The 22,706-nt window shown below is 36.5% G+C and overlaps 1 long non-coding RNA gene across 2 annotated transcripts in view; it reads left to right on the forward strand.

Moving 5' to 3' along the window:
* The window catches only part of LOC106994574 (uncharacterized), a 273,272-nt gene extending 250,840 nt beyond the window's left edge, over positions 1–22,432 (forward strand). The window contains exons 2-6 of one of the 2 annotated variants that reach the window (XR_013408137.1): positions 8,815–8,894; positions 10,053–10,168; positions 16,717–16,790; positions 16,931–16,981; positions 18,510–22,432. This is a non-coding gene — a long non-coding RNA (uncharacterized LOC106994574). The remainder of the gene's footprint in view (positions 1–8,814; positions 8,895–10,052; positions 10,169–16,716; positions 16,791–16,930; positions 16,982–18,509) is intronic. The other variant, XR_001441182.3, reaches the window with a different exon arrangement.
* Positions 22,433–22,706: the final 274 nt, after the last annotated feature.

Consider the following 22,706-nt stretch of genomic DNA (forward strand, 5'->3'; position numbering starts at 1 on the left):
AAGATTCTTATAGCTTCCTAGGTAGAAACAAGGAAGGTTTGAGGACTGGAGGTTCAGTGTCTCAGACTCATCCCTTTATCTTCAAAGGTTCTCATCTCACATCTCAGATCCCACTGTTTCATAACCAGTCCCCTACTTTAGCACAGAAAATCTGACAGGACTGAGCACTTGTTTTGGCCTTGTAATCTTGTGACACTTAAAAGCAGTCCACGGATTTAATACTCAGCCAGGCTGACCCTGTAAATACAGGAAATAAGACCTCCTGTTAAAGTCATCATAGAGGCTTTCAGATTCTTCATGATGCATTGAGACAAGCATTCAAGGTGGTCAGTTTGTCTATATTTGTACAATGAACACTGGAATTTTTTATACCATGTAGTATCTCACCGACAATAAAATGTAATATTTCAGGGACAATAAAAAACAATCAGATATTCCATAAACTCTGTGGTCACTATTGCCCTGTAATGGTTTAAAATATGTCCACAAATTCTTAGATAGCCTCTTTAAAAGGTAAAACCTAATCCCACTCTTCCATCCCTGGTTGAGTGTAGGTTAAACTTAGCTACTTACTTCTAATGTTCAGAATGAGCTGGAGGCAATGGTTTGTGAATTCTATATCAGACACACAAAAAGTATGTGGCTTCCTACTTACCCTCGACCTGCAAGGAGAAACCAGTTTCATGTCAATACTTAGCCAGCCCCTATGAAGAAGCCTACACGGTAAAGAGCTGAGTCCTCTTGCCAACAGCCAGCAAGAAACATAAAGGTGGGACATCTTCGAAGCAGATTTCTTATCCTCAGTTAAGCCAACAGATGGCTGCAGCCCCAGCAGATATTTCAACTGCAACCTCTTTGAAGTCTGTAAGTCAGAAATACCTAAAATACCAGGTAAGACACTCCTGACTTCATGCCCTACAGAAACTGTAAGATCATTAGTGTTTATTGCTTGAAGCCACTAAATTTTGAGGTTACTTGTTACACAGTGATGAATAACTAATACACCCATGAAGTGAATAAATATCACGAGATATTGACCTGTGAGTGTCTCATTCTTCCCTCCATCTCAAGTCACTACACAGAGAAACTTGAGTAGTCTTGATATTACTGTGTGAGCTCATCAAATATGCGAGCAACACAATCCCAGAATTCCGCTTTGGAAGTCAGTTTCCTAGGTCTATTTTTGGTAACAAATTCCGCATTTATACAGAAAGAGGAACATGGCTAACACAGAGGAGCAATGAACAAAGCATAAGACTCCTTATAGCATTGTGAAAAGAGTTAAGGGACCAGAGAAGAAATAGTAAAGAATCCAGAAACAAGAAACTGTAGAAATGTGTTATTTCTGCAGAACCTGGAGAGAGCTCTAGTTGTGATCCAAATGACCTGTGGCCTCAGAAAGCAAGGAAGGGAGAAGAGCAAATACCCTGACCTCTTTCTCAAGCTTTTACCTTCTCATATAGTTCTGCTATGTCTCATTGGCCAAACTCAGCTGGAAGCCAGACGGTAAGGGTTCCTTGGTGATGTAGACAGTAAAGCCTGCCTCAGGCCACAGAGCAGATGAGAAGAAGAATGAATGTCTCAGTCTGTTCAGGCTGCTGTAACAGAAATTCCACGGGCAGGACCAGGCGCAGTGGCTCATCCCTGTAATCCCGGCACTTTGGGAGGCCGAGGTGGGCGGATCACAAGGTCAGGAGATTGAGACCATCCTGGCTAACACGGTGAAACCCCGTCTCTACTAAAAATACAAAAAACTAGCCAGGCGAGGTGGCGGCGCCTGTAGTCCCAGCTACTCGGGAGGCTGAGGCAGGAGAATGGCGGGAACCCGGGAGGTGGAGCTTGCAGTGAGCCGAGATGGCGCCACTCACCCCAGCCTGGGCGACAACACGAGACTCCGTCTCAAAAAAATAAAAAAATAAAAAAATAAAAATTCCATGGGCAGGGTGGCTTGTAAACAACAGCTGGCTTATCATCATTCTGGAGGCTGGGAAGTCTAAGATCAAGAAGCCAGCAGATTCTCTGTTTGGTGAGGGCCCATTCCTCACAGACGGCACTTTCTGGCTCTGTCCTCATATGATGGAAGGGGCAAGGCAACTGGGGTGTGTTTTACAACAGCACTCATTCCATTCATGAGGGCTTCATCCTCACGACCTAATCATCTCCCAAAGCCCACACCTTACAATACTTCCACATAAAGGATTAGGGTTCAACATATGAATTTGGGGAAACACAAACTTTCAGACCACAGGTGTGAACAGTGTATCTAGAGGAAGGAATTGAATTTTTTTTTAAAGAAGCAAATGGTGTAAACTACTCACCAAATCATCAGTCATTGATGCTTATAAACCATCCTATAATACAAACCATGTTTTAAAAATTATTTGCTATAATGTAAGTCACATAATATTCCCATTCCTCAATGGAGACTATAAAATGAGGAGGAAAAGGCCATTTAGCATCTCTTACAGAGATTTCAGGTGGTCGTAGCTATAGCTCTAAATTTCAACTGGGGCAAAAAAAAATAAGATAAATTAATTTCCTTTTTGTTCAATTTATGCTCATTTTCCACTCAGCCAAGAGAACAGATCACAAGTTGAAAAGAACTATTAAAAAATTAGTATCCCCAAATTCTTAGAATTGTATTCTTATTCATTAGTTTTTCACAACAATGATGAGAATTACTTAAGCCATCAAGCTATGCAAAGTTAAAACCCTTGAAACCTTCTCAACTTTTATTGAAACTGAAGGAATTAAACTTTATTTCTTATAAAATATTATCATCTCCTTTGGAATGATGAGATTTTCATCCCCCATAAAAGGCTGGGAAGTTTCTAACTCATGTTTTCTGAAGAAGTAGCTTAGCAACTGGTGTGCCCTAGACATGGGTGGCCCTTATTTCCCCCACCTTCTTGCAAGCCCTACTTCATACATAAACCATTATTAAATCATCCCAAGAGAGAAATGAGACTCTGAAACATGAACAAACCCTGTTGATCTAGATATACTTTTGTATCATGACACACAACATGTTTAATTGCTGAAGGGAACAGAAAGGAAGCAAGGACTAAACAGAATGACTTGAACATGCTCATCGTCTGGTTAAAGGACTGTTGGGCTGCAATTCCTTCATTTGTTACACTAATACCAGATGGTAAGCTGAAGTGTTCAGAATATCTAAACTCTGTAGATAACCAATGAATAGTCATACTTTTTAGCTGACAACAGAAATGTTTAATAGGAAGGCTGCCCCTGGAAAACCCAAAATGACCAATTTTGCTTTTGATGTCTCTGCTGGCTGTAGAATCCAATCCTTTTCAGTATTGACCCTAAAAATGTTCATACCTTTCTTTGCTTAGTGGCATATACAAATATCTTTGTTGTCTTTAGATCTTCACAATATTCCTAACCTTAATCATATTAAAAATTCTATGAGTTATGAATTTACATTGGGTAATATGATCGCTGCAGCCCGTGACTTCAAGGATTTCACAGCAGGAAAGACAGACAAGAAGCAATAAAAATGCAATGGTATAAGAAAGGTGAAAGCTGTGTTCAGAGAGGAGTATAGGCATAGAGAAGAGAAGGGAACTGGAGATACTCACAAAATAGGTGATGCCTGAACAGGATCTTGAAAAATACATAACAGCCATAACATCCAGCATTTTTAAGTAACAAGATACTATTAAATTTATTTAATACACATTATCACTTGTTCTTCACAGCAACCCTATGTGGTAGATATTGATATATGTATGTTGTAGATGATAAAACAGCAGTTTAGTGTTGACTTAGCATCCTTCCCAAAGTGAGAAAACTAATATTTAGAATTGAGGAGCTGTGTGGAGGGAGGAATGTGTCCTACAGAAATAAAAAAAAAAAGGAAGAAAGTGCGATAGGAAATGGAGTCTGAATGGAGAACTTTTTATGTTCCCTAGACCTTGAACTTAATTACAATAGGGAGAAACAAATCTCAAATTAGAAATCAACTGAATTTGCCCTAGGGTCTAACTTGAGACATGTGTTGCAGATGGGAATCTTGTCCAAAATGGAGAAAAGAAATGTAGTGTTTTTTTTGTTTTTTTTGTTTTGTCAGTCCTTGAACTATACAGAACACTCCACCTATCAACCACAGAATATACATTCTTCTTATCTGCACATGGAACATACTCTAAGATCAGCCATATGTTCAGACATAAAGCATGTCTCAATACATTTTTAAAAATGGAATACATACTAACCATACTCCCAGACCAAAATGGAATAAAAATAAAAATGAATGCCAGAAAGATAGCCCAAAACCACAATTACATGTAAATTAAACAAATTTCTCCTGAATTACTTTTGGGTAAACAACAAAATTAAGGAAAAAAAAAAAAAGAATTCATTGAGGTAAATGAAAACAAACACACAATTCACCAAAAAACTCTGGGTTGCAGCAAAAGCAGTGTTTAGAGAAAAGTTTATACTGCTAAACACTTACTTCAAAAAGTTAGAAAGATCTCAAATTAAAGATCTAGCAGGCATGGTGACTCACTCCTGTAATCCCAGCACTTTGGGAGGCCAAGGTGGGCAATCACTTGAAGTAAGGAGTTTGAGACCAGCCTGGCCAGCCTGGCCAACATGGTGAAACCCCGTCTCTACTGAAAATACAAAAATTAGTCAGGTGTGGTGGTGCATGCCTGTGATCCCAGTTACTTGGGAGGCTGGGGTAGGAGAATCACTTGAACCCAGGAAGTGGAGGTTGCAGTGAGCTGAGATTGCATCACTGCACTCCAGCCTGGGCAATAGAGCAAGACTCTGTCTCTAATAATAATAATAATAATAATAATAATAACAACAACAACATTACACATAAAGGAAATTGAAAAATAAGAAAAATGGTCTTCAAAGATAGCAGAATAAAAGAAAAAACTAGAAAAAAAGAGAGAAAGAACAAAAATCAGAGCAGAACTGAGTAAAATAGAGATAAAAAATCCATACAAAGAATTAATGGAGCCAAAAGTTGATTTTTTTGAAGGAATAAACAAGATTGATAGACAGTTAGATAGATTAGCAAATAAAAAAGAGAGAAGATCCAAATAAGCACAATCAAAAATGACAACAATGACAAAAATCACAACCAATCCCACAAAAATAAAAAAAGATCATCAGAGACTATTATGAAAACCTTTATGCATATAAACTAGAAAATCTAGAGAAAAATGGATAAATTCCTGGAAACACACAACCTCCCAAGATTGAATCATGAAGAAATTGAAACCCTGATCAAGTAAATGTTGAGTTCTGAAATTAAATAAGTAATAAAAAACCTGTTTATAGCCCTGGATCAGATGGATTAACAGCCAAATTCTATCAGACATACAAAGAAGAGTTAGTACCAAGTCTACTGAAATGATTCCAAAATAATGGAAGCAGAGAGACTCCTCCCTAACTTATTCTACAATGCCAGGATCATCCTGTTACTAAAACCTGATAAAGACACACTGTAAAAAGAAAACTGCAGGTGAATGTCTCTGATGAATGTAGACACAAAATTCCTCAACAAAACACGACCAAACTGAATCCAACAGCACATCAAAGGTTAATTCATGACTATCAATTAGGCTTTATTCCTAGGATGCAAGGTTGGTTCAATATATGCAAATCAATATATGTGATTCACCACACAAAGATAATTAAAAACAAAATCCATGCTAGCTAAGCTACTTAATAAATGTTAACTGATGAAATGTGATAAGCTACTAGCATCAATAGCTGTATTCTCTTTCAGAAGAGAAAATATTCTTTTTTAACCTTGTCACTATTCTAACGGAAATTCAATTATCCCTGTCTCATATTTGCTATAATAACTATAATTCATAGTTACTATAGTTTAAAGGCACAACAAGATTATTATAAAAATTAAGTATAAATGATGTGGAAGTATTTTCTTCCACCACTCTGAATAAGCTGTACATTTTTTAATGAGTTGCAGAATTTATTGTATGTAAAATCTGTATTGCACAACCAAAATATGAAAAGGTAAATAATGCAAGAATGTAGAAAAATTTTAAAAATCCCTACACTAAATATCTAAACACCCTTATACAATATAAATATTTACACATTTGTCTTTTACACTTTTTGTGCATGTGTGTATGTGAGGGGGCACATTGTTTCTAAAGAGAATCACAGCTATTTTGTTTCTCTTTGAAAGCTGTAGTCAGTATCCAAACAAAAAGCAAACAAACTAAAAAATATTTCATATTTTAGGTAAACTTTGATCTTCAATTCATGGAGTATGGTTTCTCTTTATTCTATGGCCTTTGGTCAAATACAATATATAGATTATGTGAGTGGGTAAAATCAATAATCATATACTGAGGTTACAAAGAGCAATATTTTGATACTGAATATAGAGTCCTTTGCTGGCAGAAAACGTAAGAATTTTACAAGATTATAATAAATGATAATGTTTTCAACCTCAGTAACACAGGATCCCAACTAAAATTAACCCAGGAGTCCAATAGAGACAAAAAGTCAAAACTGTTGCTGGATGGAGATATATATATACACACATATATATATACATATATATATTTGAGAGTTCAAATCTTTCATATATGGATAAATATATCTCTCCATCCAGCAACAATATATATAATATATATATTAGTGGATAGTTGAGATGTCAGTTCATGGATATAAAAATATATATGTTATATATATTTTTTATAGATATAATGAACATTTTAAGTAAGTGATGGAACTAACACACATTTTGTAGCACTGAAAAAGGTTAATAAAAAAATTTCTGTGTACTGTTAAGCGGCTCCTTGAACTGAATAATATTGGTATGCTATACATTTTAGATCAACTACTGAAATTGCTTTACTCCACTCTTAAACCTTACATTAATTAAAATAGAAAAAGATATTAAAAGATTTGAGAGTCCATCTCCATGTTTAAGATGTTATGACCTTGACAGAAACTCTGAAACTAATACAATAAATGTAATAAAGTAAATGATCAAAAAGTGTGGCAAAAGCAATAAAGGTTAAAATATTAACTCCAGAGTCAATACTCTAAAAAATGAAAAACAATGGAAAGCCATGGAGACTGTGGACATGTTTGGAAAGTTGCTGACAGAAGCATTGTTACTAATATAATGACTTCAATGAAGTACCGTTTTTGCTATTAAGAGCTATTACTTCATAATTTAATGGACAGTGATGTGATTAGTAAATGAAGTCACATCAGTGTTAATAATACTTTCAAATTTACCTACTTTTAAAAATTGCATTTTTTTCCCTCTGTGTACCCATCTGAACCTATCTAAACGATATTGAAAGTCATATCTTTTCTACAACACTCTTTCAGGTCAGTGACATCTCAGTTAACTATCCACTAGGGAATTGGAGATTTGGTTAATGGATTTTTTTAACCAGATGCAACATACCTGCCCGTATCACATAATCACAGTCTTTCTAGCAGATCTCTCATTATTTAATCATAAGGTGTTTAGCAGCTTAATCGTAAGAAATTTCCAATCTAAAGCTAATTAGTAAGCACATGTTAGAAGTTGAAGAGGCTTATAAAGTAAAAAGACATTTCTTCATGACGTCAGCACCATGAGCCAGATCTGCTGGACTCCTGTCCTTCCTCCTCCTCATGTCCTGCTCTGGCTTTCCCTCTTTCATCTCCAGGAGATGGGCTGGTGCTTCTCAATACTCAACCTAAATGGGACCTTTCGTTCCAGTTCCTAAATTCTCCATGAAGATTCTTTCTGATGGATTTAAACCAAGGAATACAGGGTTTTTCTCAATATCCATGGAAAGTAAATCAGGGTAGCATATTAAGACTGATAACTTCAGTTCTAGCTACATCCATTAATATCATCATCAACAACAGATAATTTAAAATGTCTAGGGGATGAAGAAAGAAACTAGAAAAAAAAAACTCTTGACATGGAATCCTGTGACCATTTAATATGTTGGCTGAATAAAGTAAGACCATTTACTATATAAAGTATAATGGTGCCTATTATTTTTCATTGGATATGAAGTTAAAATGTGCCACTGAGCCAATAAAATGATACTCATGTTAATATAAGTAATTGCAGAATGATCCATCTAACAAGTAAAAAAGAAAAACTAGTTTGACTAAAATTTTAGTTGAAAATTATCTTTCTAAGAATATTTGAAACATTCTGATTCTATAGATATTTGTTTCTGAAAATATTGATCTGATTCAATAACATAAATTTAGTTTTTGAACAGTCTCTTAGTTAAGATTTTCAGGTTACATCAATATTCATTACTTTATTAACAATTATAACAAGTAATTGCTTGTCTAGCAACCAGGACACAAGACCTTGGGAAGAGATTTATCAAGAAGTAGATATAATAAGGGAATTAAAAAAATCTATTTTAAGGATGTAAAGGTGTTTGTCTAGGATCACAAATCCTCCACCAACTGCCCAACACGGCTAGAGGTTCCTGGGGGTGTCCACTGCTGAGCGGACCTGCTGAGTCAGTGCTTGCTTAACTCCTAACACTGGAGCCAGGCATAATCTGCTATCTCAGATACCTTGGCTAGAGCACTTGTGAAATGTAGGTACTCATTTGCCTCTCTGGCTTAAGACTTAAAAAAGAAGCAGGTGCAGTTGTCTGGCCTATTTTACTCGAGTTACATCATCATCAGAGTTCTCCGTTATCTGTTTATCACTTGGACAATGAAAGAAGACAGAAAATGAATGCAAGTGAGAGAAAATCCCCCTTTTCCCTGCTGAACAAATGAGTTCAAGCCCCTCACTTCATCTCTCCTTTCCCGCAGATCCCACACTGAACTCAAGGGAACTTTCAAGAATATGCACAGGGGCTAAAGCAGGAGAGACCAGTGGAAGGTAAACCCAGGTATGATGCAGTGTATGGAATGTGGGATGGGAGGGGGCAGAAAAAGAGTGTGTGAGATAGAAAGAGACACAGAGAAGCAGAAAGGGATGCTGAGAGAGGGAGAGAGAGAGAACAGAGAGACAGAGAAAGGCAGACACAGAGAAACAGGAAGACAGAGAGAGAAACAGACAGAGGCAGAGAAGGACAGTGCGTGTGCTAAAATACAAACGTATTCTCAAGCTCAAAAGACTATTCCAACCTATTACCATTCCTAAACAGAAAGGCACAATTGGTGAGGGAAAAGGCATGAGGGAAAGAGATTTACTGATAAAATACGTTTGGCTTTTTGTTTACCACCACTGTTTCATTGCATTGATTATATTTTAATTAGAAAGGCATATACACATTTTGACAAAGTCAAACAATTAGTTTACAAATAAAAACAGTAAATCCCCTTGCTTCTTTGACCTCCAATTCCACCCCTCAAAGCAAATACTCTTAACTATTTGATGAGTCTCTTTCTAGTATTTGTTTATATGCTAGTAAAACTTGGGCGGCTACATTCTGATGAGTATCACAGGGCAGACAGAAGGGGAGGAGAACTGCAAAGAGAAACACGTGTTTCCAGCCCTGTGCCAGATATATTAAATGCATAGTAAACTCCATGAGGTCAGAGACCTCGTTAGTCTTGTTCTGATAAACCTCAAGCCTCAGAGCACCATCCAGGACAGAGTCAATACTTTAAAAATATTTGCAAAAAGAAGGAAGAGGGCTGGGTGCGGTAGCTCACGCCTGTAATCCCAGCACTCTGGGAGGCCGAGATGGGCGGATCACGAGGTCAGGAGATCGAGACCATCCTGGCTAACACGGTGAAACCCCATCTCTACTAAGAATATAAAAAAAAAAAAAAAAAAAAAAATTAGCCGGGCGAGGTGGCGGCGCCTGTATTCCCAGCTACTTGGGAGGCTGAGGCAGGAGAATGGCCTGAACCCGGGAGGCAGAGGTTGCAGTGAGCTGAGATCTGGCCACTGCACTCCAGCCTGGGTGACAAAGCGAGACTCCATCTCAAAAAAAAAAAAAGAAGGAAGAGAAGGAGAGATGGTAAGGAGGAAAGAAAGGTAAAAGAAAGGAATGAGACGAGAAAAGAGGAAAAATCTAAAATGTTAAATTCTACCACAGCCCAATTGAACGAGTTTTATAATGCTGATTTTTGAAGATTACAACAGTGAGGCTTGGAGAAGTGAAGTAATTAGCCCAGAAGTCCATGCTGTTGCTACTAAAACAAGCTGCCCGTGGTAGGTACAAAGTGCTCTTAAGGAAGACCTGTTCTGGTGAGCTGCCATGAGGGAAGTGAAAGGCACACTCCAGGAAGACAACTTATACTTCTTTTATTCAATTTATTACTAAGAAACTATTTCATGCTATTGTGAGTAAAATTATTTTCTTAATTTTCAGATCATTTGTTGATATCATAAATGCAATTCATTTTTGAATACTGATCTTATATCCTGAGACTTTGCAAAAGATTCTGTTAATGTGAGAAGTTTTGTATGTGTGCGTTCCTTAGAAATTTCTACATACAAGGCCATACCATCTGCAAATATAGGCAGTTTTACGTCTTTCTTTACAGTCACTATTCTGTTTGTTTCTTTTTCTTGCACAGACTAAAAACTCCAATAAAATTTTTGAATAGAAATGTGGGTATCTTTCTCTGTTCCCAACCACAGGGTGAGACCATTCAGCCTTTCACCAATATGAATAACGTTAGCTATAATTTTGGGGCAGATGGTTTTTATTACTTGAGAATGTTCCTCTCTATTTTTATTGTCATTGAGAGTTTCTATCATGAATAGAGATTGAATATTGTCACATGATGTTTCTGGACCTTGGTGCTATGCGATGAGACTGCATCTTACTTAAACTTTGGCAGTAGCTGACTTCCTCTGAGACCACCGCAGTAGGGGAAGAGGATACATCATCTCATGGTTTCCAGGTTTCTCACTCTGTCTCTGTTGACTCCCAGGTTGGGTGGGGTGGGGGAGACTCCTTGTTACTGCTGGGTGGGGATGGGATTTTCCGTTTCCCTCTAGGCCTCACCTGACACTTCCACTGCTGGGAAGGGTGGCAGTGCCATGTGGGTGCTCCCCTATGGCCTCCAGTGCCACAATGGAAGGAGAGGCCTGGCCCCTAGCCACACTCTCTGCACCACCCTGGTGGGGTTGGCGTGCTTTGTTACAGTCCCAGAAAGTCTTGACTTCTGGGGCTGTGATGTTTGACTGGATTCGAGCAGTTACTGTATAACGTTTTCTGTTGTGTTAGGACGTCTCTTTCCAGATTCTTTTATTGACAGAAGAGAATTTTTCTGGCTTTGAAGAGGCTTTTAAAAATCAATTAACTTATTTTCACCACGCTCACTGACATCTCAAGGTTGCCAGCTGCTTCAGCCCCAACTTGGCATAAAAAAGGCAAAAGAAAAGTCAAGGAACTCACCTTGTGCTGTTTCTCAAGATCTCCTGCCAGCCTGCCTTCTCTTCCTCACCTTTTGCAATTGTCTCATGTTTGTTTTACAGATGATGTTCAGGGATTTTAGTTATACTTAGTGGGAAGAGTAAAGAAAAGTACAAATTTTAAAAAGTACATCTACTTCCTGTTTAAGCTTTTCTAATTATGAAATGATTATTTTATCCTAGTAAGATTTCTGGTCTTAAAGGTATATTTTGTGATACTAATTTAAAGTGCTAGGTCGGTTACGGTTACAGTAAAGTTTAAGCTACTTTTTGTTTCATTTTCTTAATGGTTGTTCAAGGGGTTATCATATATATCTTAGATTATTATAATCTATTTCAGATAATTACTTTATTTTGGTAAAATGTAGCAGGTTTGCTCCCATATGGTTTTATTTTCTACCCTTTCCTGTGTCCAATTATCATCATTTATATCATATAAATAATTGTTATAAACCAGCAAATACTCTTAATGTTATTGCTTTTAAATTTATTTTTCATTTTATTTATTTATGTATTTTATTTTGTTTTCTTTTTATTTTATTTTTTGAGATGGAGTTTTGCCCTTGTTGCCCAGGCTAGAATGCAGTGGCACGATCTCGACTCACCACAACTCTGCCTCCCGGGTTCAAGTGATTCTCCTGCCTCAGCCCACTGAGGAGCTGCGATTACAGGCATGCACCACCATGCCCAGCTAATTTTACATTTTTTAGTAGAGACGGGGTTTCTCCATGTTGGTCAGGTTGGTCTCAAACTCCCGACCTCAGGTGATCTGCCTGCCTCAATCTCCCAAAGTGCTAGGATTACAGGTGTGGAAAAAAAAAAGTTTTAATTAAAAAAATAAAGGAGAAATTACACATTCACAAACCCATATACACATCTATACATGTATTTTCAGTTCTCCCCATACATGATAGTTGTGTTCTATAATGTCACTGCAAACAATCAGTTAGTGAATACTGAACTGTCGCTTCTAGGGAAAATTATGATTATGTTTCTTTGACACTCTGGTCCCGACAAACTTTAGTCAACCAATCAATATTTAATCTTGTTTATGTGTGTTTCTGTTTAAACACACCTTATTTAATATACTGTATATTGTCGGTTCATTAACATTGAACTTATAGCCAATGACACTATAACTCATACATGAATGAAGCTGATGTAATATACGTATTTTCTCTGTAAGGCATACTACAGCCTTCTTATACTTAGGAATGCTAGACAGTACTTCATCACTATGCTTGAGGGCCATTGTCAGCAACAAAATCACCAAAAAAGGACAAAAATATGGTACTCAATAGACCATAAAAAAGATACTTGTTTATGGTAGTATAGTGAAATAAAGCAGAGCATTGCCTTGGCCTGAACTCCAGCAAAGACTGTGTACATTGAGTGACTTTGACTTTTTACTGCTCTGTGTATGCCTCTGAATGACTGCAAAAGCCCTGAGTATTGATTCTGGAGTTGTAAATAAATTTCAGTGAGTACGTGAATACACAAATACAGAATCCATAAAACCTTAGGGTTCATACACACACATAATATTTTCTATTTAAACACATACTTTTCAATGGTGATCTTCATTACTTTCTGTGTATCTGAGATACTATCTAGCGTTATTATTTCCTTTCATCCTGTATCTTCCTTCATCTAATACCTTTACGCACTTTTACTTGTGTCATTATGAAACTCCTATTATATGCATGTTGACACACAAAATGGTGTCCTATAGGTCTCTGAGTGTTTATTTGTCTTTAATCTTTTTTCCTCTGTTCTTCAGATTGGACTCTTTCCAATGATCTATCTTCAAGGGAAAGTATTTTGTTCTATCATCCCAAGTTTGCTGTTGAGGCTCCCTTGTGATTTTTTAACTTCAATTGTATTTTTCAACTCTAGAGCTTCTATTTATTTCTTTTTTATAGTTTCTACTTTTCTGTTGAGAGTTCACATTTATTGATTTCATATTTACTTTTTATATTTTATTTAACATTTAATCATAGTTTCTTTTAATTTGTACATGGTTGTACTAATAAATGTTTGCCTGATTTTCAGCACATCTCAGATTTTTTTTTGAAAGCTAAACATTTTACTTAATACACAATACTCAATATTTATCTTTATTTTCCTGAGATTTGTGGGTTTTTTTCCCCCTCTTCTTTTTTTCCTCTGTGGAATCCATCTCTCTTGCTCCGTTGACTATGTGGCTACTGAGGACTCAATGTTTTTCAATCTTTATTTTTTTTACCTTAGCTTCCTAGTGACTGCTTCTATATATCATAATTTATAGCTCAACCAATGATTTTGGCACACACTGTGCTCAAACACTTCTAACTGTAAGGATTACCCCCTTACCAATCTGTGTGGAGGGCATAGAGTGGATTCAAGGTTCAATCATTTTTCAAGTCTCCCTTGGCTTTTATTTTTCACCTGGCCCTCGCCTGTCAAGCACATTAGCTTGTGATGTACAAAGAGCCTAATTGGCCCTTCCATGGCTCTCTCATGTCCAGAATCTTCCACATTCTATTTTTGGGTAGTGTATCATTTACCCCAACAGATACTACAATCTCGGGCTAGCAAAGTGGTGGGTTTTCCCTGCTTGTTTTCAACAGTTAACAATACCACAAAGTTTATTGCCTTGCTCCAAATCGAGTCAGCTCCCTTTGCCTGAAAAGCTGCTGCTTTTCTGGCTGAACTTATGCTGGTAAAACTTTTTTCACTTACTGATTTGTGGAGAAGGGGGAAACAATTTCAGGCAGAAAGGCAAGAGACTACTGCTCTTCTTACTCAAATCTCTACCATGTATAATTTTTTAAGAAGAAAGATGATCAATTTGTTGTCTGTTTTTAGTCAATTTACAGAACTCTGAAATTGTTGCATTTGACAATTGTATATGTTTTTGTTCTTCTTTGTGTAAAGAAAATTAACCTACCACTTTATCCCTTGATAGCCAGAAGTCTCTCCCTCAATCATTACACAACATAAATTTTACATACATGGAAAACAAGGTTAGAGAAATAAGTAATTTAATGGACCTTGGTTGGAATTTTACTTCTCCTAATTCCCTGTGCTATGTTCATTTCACCAAAGCTTGCTGCCATCTCAAAATGATGTATTATCCTGTTTTCCCTCTCAACTTACTAGAAAGGCTGATTTATTTTATGTTTTCCAGTGGCCACAAATTTACATTTCTAAAAAGTAAGAAATATACCATAGCATACCATACTAGTACCTTAAAATAAAAAATAAATACTTTTTTTAGAGTAACTGGGTGATTTTTCTTTAAAAAAAACATATAAAAACAGCACATGAAGCATTTTGTCGTCTAATTCAATATTTTGCTTTTGATTGGCTGCTTCTCCAAAAGAATATTGGTTTCTCAATGTCATTTTTTCTAGTTTCTCAGCTGCAGACTTCAAATATTGCATTAGGTGCTGACTATATAGTAATAATCTGCTTGATAGCATCTGTGGTTCACACTGGAATTGTATCCAGAATCAGACATTATTTCTTTACCTGATTTAAGCAAAAATAAGCCTAGCTAGGTTTCATGCATTGTGTATCAGTATAAATAAATAATATGCCTTCTCAATAAACCTCTTCTTACTTATCAGGTAGCCAGATAAACAGAAAAAGGTGCCATGACTCCAGCTGATATGTCAATCTCCTTATTTATACATGGAGAGGAAATAAAGTGTACTCCTTTCAACAGTCAATGTCAAATTTGATCATTTCTGACTCCAGCTAAGCACTGAATATCAGATAATTTCTCTAACTGAATGTTTATATTAGAAGAGGTTACCTGAACAGATAAATGTTATAAATAGTAAAAATGTATATATTGTCTTTGGATGGGGAAAATATAGGACTCATTTTTATTTCAAACTAAGAACATTTCGAATCTTTCGGGATGTTTGGGTATTATAATATTCATTACAATCATTGTGTTCTATATTCATGGTGAGTTACAAATGACGAGCTCTTTGCATCTCCTTTTGTGAGAAAATGAGGTCTATTTCCCCATCCCTTGACTGTGGGCTGGCCCTGTGACAAGCAGAAGGTAGCATGAGTGATACTGTGTGACTGACAAGCATTGGCCACAAAAGGTCTTCCAGTTTATAATTTCCCCCTCCGTTAATGCTATCTGTCATTGTGTGAACAAGTCCAGGCTGGGTTCCACGAAGATGATACACCAAGTAGAAAAACAGGCCTCTTGGGGGAGACATTCCATCAGTCTCAGCCATTTCAGATGTCAACGTTAGGACCCAACTATCAGTGACACCCTCCAGAAGCAGCTACACCTCCTTTAGACCCTAACTGACCACAGTGAGCCTGGACCACTCTGCAGGGAGCAAGAAATAGATCCTCTTGAGCCCAGACCAAGTTGTCAACTAAGAACTGTGGGCAACAAAATGGTGGTGGTTTTGGGTCAGGTTTTGGAATCATTTATCCCATTAGAAATGGATAACTAATATGATTTGTTTCATAGAATAAATTCAAACATGCTTTTCAAATGCTTTGAGCATTCAAACAAATACATACACACACACACACACACACACACACACACACACACACTCCTACAACAACCACCACAAGGAACAACAACTTAAAAATTAACCATGATTCATGCTTATAATGTGTAGTCAACATCTCTTAGTTCAGATTCAAAACTTAGAAATTTAGGTGTCAGAAATAATAGAGTAACAAGTAACAACCTTCTAAAAAATGACTGGGATGCACTTAAATTCTCTTTAAAATGAGTCAAATACCTCCTAAGCAGATATGTTAAAGGGGATAACTTTGTATAATAAAAAGGCCTCAGGCCTTGAAGTAAAATAAACTCAGCTGAGACACCAGCGTTGCCAATCACTGGCTTTGGGAGCTTGCTTCTACTAGGTCTGCTACTTAATATCCCTATCTCCTTATTTGTCAAAATGAAGATAAATGTACCTACTTCAGAGGGTTAGTGTAAGACATAAAGATGTGATATACAGAATATACCTAACATTGTATCACATGCTAATAATATATCACTTTCCTTCCCTGACCCTGATATTTACCCTTAGGGCTGAGAAAATATTGGAAGCTCTCTCTACATAACCCATTACAAGTATACACTTCAAAGAGCTAAGGAAAGAAAGCGAATATTTATACAAAATGTGTAAATGAATATAAAATATAATGTAAAGATACATACATGTAAATAAATTAAAAACATAAAGTATGTAATCCCATAAAATGTACAAATGAATATTGATGATAGCTCACAACTTTTTAGCAATACTTGTAAATAATGAATATATTAGACTAATAAAAGTGTTTACTCTTAAAAACAGCTCAGGAACAGCAGATGGCATGGCTGTAATTTGGATCCTAATCCAAGGCCTACTCAAATCACAGCAGGAACCAGGTAAACTGATCAAGATTTTCCCTAAAACACACAAGGGGAATGGAGAATAGGAAAATCCCACAGCACACTAACAAATTCCATAGCAGCGGACATACCTGTCTGCGCTTCTAATTTGTGTTCTTATCTTTGCCACATTCTAGGTATCTCTTGGGCGTTTGTCTAAGGAAAAAGCAGTACCCCCTGTGTTGAAGGTGAGTTCTTCAGTGTAATGAGACTGCTTTGAAAACCAGACACCCAGGAAGAATGGGGAATACGTGTCTGAACAGCGCCAAGATGCCTCCTAGACACCATGCTCTGTATTTCTAGGCAGTTGTGTCAATCAATTGTTCTTGAACATTTTTCACTAATATGAAAATCCAGACACTTATATTTTTTATAGAATTAAGGAAACACGAAGGTCTGGATTTTTTATATAAATCTATATTTACACAAGGGGACTCAAATTACATAGAAATGTTCAGCATACAGTTTTACAGAGGATCAAAATGGTAGAGGTCTTCCAGTGTTATATTTTTATAATATTTTAATAAACATCATTTATTAATCTGCAAAAAAAGTGCAGTCAAAAATCCATTGAATAAACTTTATATAAAAACTGCATTATAGAAATGAGATTTTTACAAATATTTAACAGCCCTTCTTACTTCAACACTAAACTCTGAAGATTATTCTTAGCTTTTAAAACGTTTTCACATATACTCTAGACATATAGCCAGACGTTTATGCTAATTTATGCATATTGTAGAAATGCAAAAAATACTAATTAGCATGAAAATTGCCATGAATAGAAACGGGAAATATATTTTATAATGGGAATTTAGATGTATCACAAGTTGATAAATGTGTTACCTATTTAAACATCCAATTTGAGCACAGAAAGGCTTGCATATATATTGCACAATTTACATCATTAAAACAATTTATCTCCCCAAAATATTGGTCTGTACTTTATAAATTATCATCTACAAAGAAAGTATATATTCTTGCCTGCTGAATTATCAATATATTCACAGTAAATTCTTTATAAATAGTCAGATAGTCAGTTATTTCATCTTAATCATTGATATTCCTTTTTACTATTCTTGCTGCCTTTAAAAACACAAAGAAGATTAAGTACAACTTCCTGCATTCCTCTCATGGGGATATTATGTTTTAGAATCTGTTCACTGGTTAGGAATCTAGATAATAGCATTTGAAGCACAGTCAAAAAAAGTTTATAGCTGTTTATTTGTAGCTCTAATAAAACATCTGCCTGCTCTTTTAAAATTAGTAATTTCCTACTTAATGTACAGTTCATACAATATTTTAGACACATTGGAACTTAAAAATAAATACCAATGCAGCACCACTGTTTTAAGATGCTTGATAAGTATGTTGGGGATTTTTAATTTAAATGCATGTCAGTTTATGCCTCCAGGCCACGTAAAGAAAAGATACTGAATTTCTGATAGTTGAAGAGTGGAAGAAAGAAAATATCCAACGTTTCTTTGCCCACGTTGGATGTGGTTTCTATTATTGTTTCTCTAACTCTCTCAGATATTCCCACTAAATCTTAATTTTCTTTCTTTGCCAATGAAACCCCGCCTCTGTAAATTTCAAAATAACTGGGAGAAAAATTTGGAATGTTCTCAAGACAAAGAAATAATAAATGTTTGAGGGGGATGGATACTCCAACTACCCTATTTGATCCCTACACAATTTTTTTTTTTTTTTTTTGAGATGGAGTCTAACTCTGTCGCCCAGGCTGGAGTGCAGTGGTGCCATCTTGGATCTTGGCTCACTGCAACCTCTGCCTCCCAGATTCAAGCGTTTCTCCTGCCTCAGCCTCCAAGGAGCTGGGACTACAGGCATGTGCAACCAGATCATTACACATTTTAGGAATGCAACAAAATACTATATGTACCCCAAAAGGACAACATTACATATAGAGTAAAAATTATTTAAACAGCAAAATCGATGTGACTGATTCAATTTCTTTATCTCCTAGGCATGATGATCTCCAAAGTGTGCAGGTGATTTATACGGTTCAGAGAAAAACTCTTAGGGTGACCCACTGGGATACAGGGAGGAAATATTAAGCCTCTACTCATTTCATCTGAAGCGTAAGGTACCAGGAAGCTTCACTACTACATGAAGCACAGTTTGACTGGGCCACATCCACTTGGTTCATGTGTCAACTGGGTTCAGACCTTTCCTGGTGCAGAATGTTCCAAGGGAAGCATGTGAGTGCCCATGGCAAGGGGCTGTTCACTGGCTCTGTTGCTGCACTTGTCTGTTTCCTTAAAGTTTACAGTTTAGGTGCATCCGTGTAAGAGGATTTAAAAGATTGTGCAATTTAATTTCAGTCAAATCGATCCCTACAAAGCAATTACTAGTTATAGAAAATTCCTGAAAAGGAATTATAAAAGGTAAGACTAAAAGAATACTGAAAAGAAACCATAAAAGGTAAGACTAAAAGATTCCTGGAAAGAAACCATAAAAGGTAAGGCTAAAAGTGGAAGCCCAGGCAGGGCTGATAGATCCTCCACCAGGAGGGACGAGGGCAGCTCACAGACCAGAATCTGCTCCCACCAGTATGGTATCCATTCCAAAATTTGAGCACTGTTTGGATTGGTTATTAGAGATGTTATGACACAAAAGGGACAGAACTTGATCCACTACAGTTAATGAGAAACTTCATCAGCTCCACATTAAACTAAGTGGCAATCTGGTCTTCATCAGATCTGCTACAGAATCAACCCAACACTGTCACTAATAGAAACATGGATTTATGCCCAAGATTATAAACAATAATAGGGCCCTAAGTGTATATTATGCTGTGAGTTATTATTATGATTGTAGGAATCATCACATTTATCACACAGAGCCTGTGCTGTGATTATTAAAAATAAGCACATAGAGCATGAAGACAGATATCTATGATTTTTTTTTGGCAATGCTTACAAAATTTTGTTAAATCTTTATGTTAAATGTCTACAAGTGTCATTTATGGTTCACTAACATTATCGTCCTATATGCGTATAACTTGTAAATATTCTTAAATTTATAATCAAAAGGAACATATGATTTTTATTTTTTATTTTTTATTTTTTTGAGACGGAGTCTTGCTCTGTCACCAGGCTGGAGTGCAGTGATGCAATCTCAGCTCACTGCAATCTCTGCCTCCTGGGTTCAAGCAATTCCCCTGCCTCAGCCTCCCAAGTAGCTGGGACTACAGGCACGTGCCACCACGCCCAGCTAATTTTTTATATTTTAGTAAAGACGGGGTTTGACCATGTTGTCCAAGATGGTCTCGACCTCCTGACCTTGTGATCCACCTGCCTCAGCCTCCTGAAGTGCTGGGATTACAGGCCTGAGACCCCATGCTCGGCCAGAACATACAATTCTTTTAAAATGTTTGGAACACTGTTCTATACCACTGATGATGAAATAACTTTGATGTAAACAAGGTGACCTTGTTAAGAGTAGATTCCTGGCCTACCCTGGGAGAATTCTGGTACAAATCATCAGACGATCCCACCCTGAGGAATGTTTTTATTGAACAAACTCCTAATTTGTCCCTTTCTTTCTCTCCTAGTTACAGCACGTTTGTTTTCAAGAAGAATTGAAAAGAAAAATGCATCTAGTGGTGCATTATTCCAATGTCTGTTGCCATTTTTCTACTGGAAGTCATAGAAGTAAGGAAGGGGTACGATAAAGAATGGCATGCTGGCAGAGACCTAACCAGGGTGACTGGAATGGAAGAAACACAAACAATTTGGCTTCCCCAAATGCTGCTCTCTGCAGGAACTTATCACCATTACAGGAGCAGGTGGCTCTTTCCAATGCTCCCATCACTCTGTAGAATTTGGTTGGGAATCTCATGAGTAGATAACAATCATTTTCAAATGGTAGAAAGCCAGCACACACAGGAGCATGTACAATAGTTCAGAGTCATACTGGGTTCTGGCTACTTTCCTTTGGAAGATTGCTTTTTCCCGTGTGTATTAGAAAATACTTAAATACGGGGGTTGTTTTTATTTTTTTAAAGATAATGTTTAGTTTTAAAAGGTTAATTGATGGCCATTACGGGAACATCGAAGAGTTCTGCTCCCTTTTATGCCACCTGTCTCTGCCGAAATGGCAATGGCCTTGGACAATTATGTGAAATCAAAGAGTTTCATTTTGAAATTGAAAAATAATTTATAGATTTAAAAAATAGACTTATGGCATTTAGCCCAACTAGGAAACTAAATTTAGAATCAATTGCACAGCGCTTTGAAACAATGCAGGATGATAAAACATTAGCTATTATGATACAAAAAGGCGAATGTTTGTGCAACTCAGCTTTATTGTGTAATTATCTTCTGGTAGCAGACTTCCCAGAAAAGGCTGCATGAGCTGGGCAAGTCACTGGGCCTTGGTTTGCTTATTTTTATGTTGATAATAATAAAACACTCAACCCACAAAATTGTTGTAAAGATAAAAATGAAGTCATGTTTATGAAAGGATTCTGATGTATGTTTAAAGCCCTACAGAAATATTACTTTTACATATACATAAAATGAGAAGATTGAAATTTTTTACATTTTAAAAATAATTTTGAATGCCATAGATCTGTTATAGCTCTATTACAGAAACCATTGAACTTAAAATTAAGAGACTTGCATATTAGTAACCAACATACATTTTGCTAACTATGGAACTCTATATAATTAACATCCTTAGAGTTCTCATTTATGAATATTTCCTTCCTAAGTTACAAATATATAACTGGCAGTAAACCTTATTATACATTATTCAAATTTCTTGAAGTTCTCCAATGCTCCTGATTATTTTTGAAATTATTCTTTAAAAAAACATTGGGGAAACTCTGAGGACGTTAGCGTGGGTGAAGGCTTCTTGAGCAATACCCTACAGGCACAAGCAACCAAAGCAAAAAGGACAAATGGGATGACATCAAGTTAAACGGTTTCTGCCCAGCAAATGAAAAAGTCTACAAAGTGAAGAGACAACCCACAGAATAGATGAAAATATGTGCAAGCTATCCATCTGACAAGGGATTAATAACCAGAATATATAAGAAGCTCAAACAGCTCTATGGGAAAAAATTGAATATGATTTAAAAATGAGCAAAAATCTGAATAGACACTTCTCAAAAGAAGACATACAAACGGCCAACAGGTGTAGGAAAAGGTGCTCAATGTCATTGATCATCAGAGAAATATAAATCAAAACTACAATGAGATATCATCTCACCCCAGTTAAAATGGCTTTTATCCAAAAGTCGGGCAATAACAAATGCTGAAGAGGATGTGGAGAAATGGAGAAAAGGAAACCCTGGTACACTTTTGTTGGGAATGTAAATTATTACAACCACTATGGAGAACAGTTTGGAGGTTTCTCAAGAAGAACAAAAATAGAGCTAGCATATGATCCAGCGATCCCTCTCCTAGGTATATACTCAAAAGAAACAAAATCAGTATGTTGAAGAGATGTCTACACTCCCACATTTATTGCAGCACTATTCACAATAGCCAGATTTAGAAGAAACCTAAATGTCCATCAACAGACGAATGGATAAAGAAAATGTAGCACTTTTATAAACCATGGATTACTATTCAGCCATAAAAATAAATGAGATCCTACCATTTGCAACAACACAGATGGAACTGGAGGTCGTTATGTTAAGTGAAACAAGCCAGGCACAGAGAGACAAACGTCGCATATTCTCACGTATTTATAAGATCTAAAAATCAAAACAATTAAACTCTTGGAGACAGAAAGTAGAGGGATGGTTACCAGAGTCTGGGAAGGGTTGTCAGAAAGGTGGAGGTGGTAGTAATGGGTACCAAAAAAATAGACAAATAAGACCTAATATTTGCTAACACAACAAGTGCTAGTAAAAAATAATTTTATTATTTTTATATTTCATTA

The sequence above is a fragment of the Macaca mulatta genome, chromosome 18 (assembly GCF_049350105.2).
Source record: "Macaca mulatta isolate MMU2019108-1 chromosome 18, T2T-MMU8v2.0, whole genome shotgun sequence".
Classification (NCBI taxonomy): domain Eukaryota; kingdom Metazoa; phylum Chordata; class Mammalia; order Primates; family Cercopithecidae; genus Macaca; species Macaca mulatta.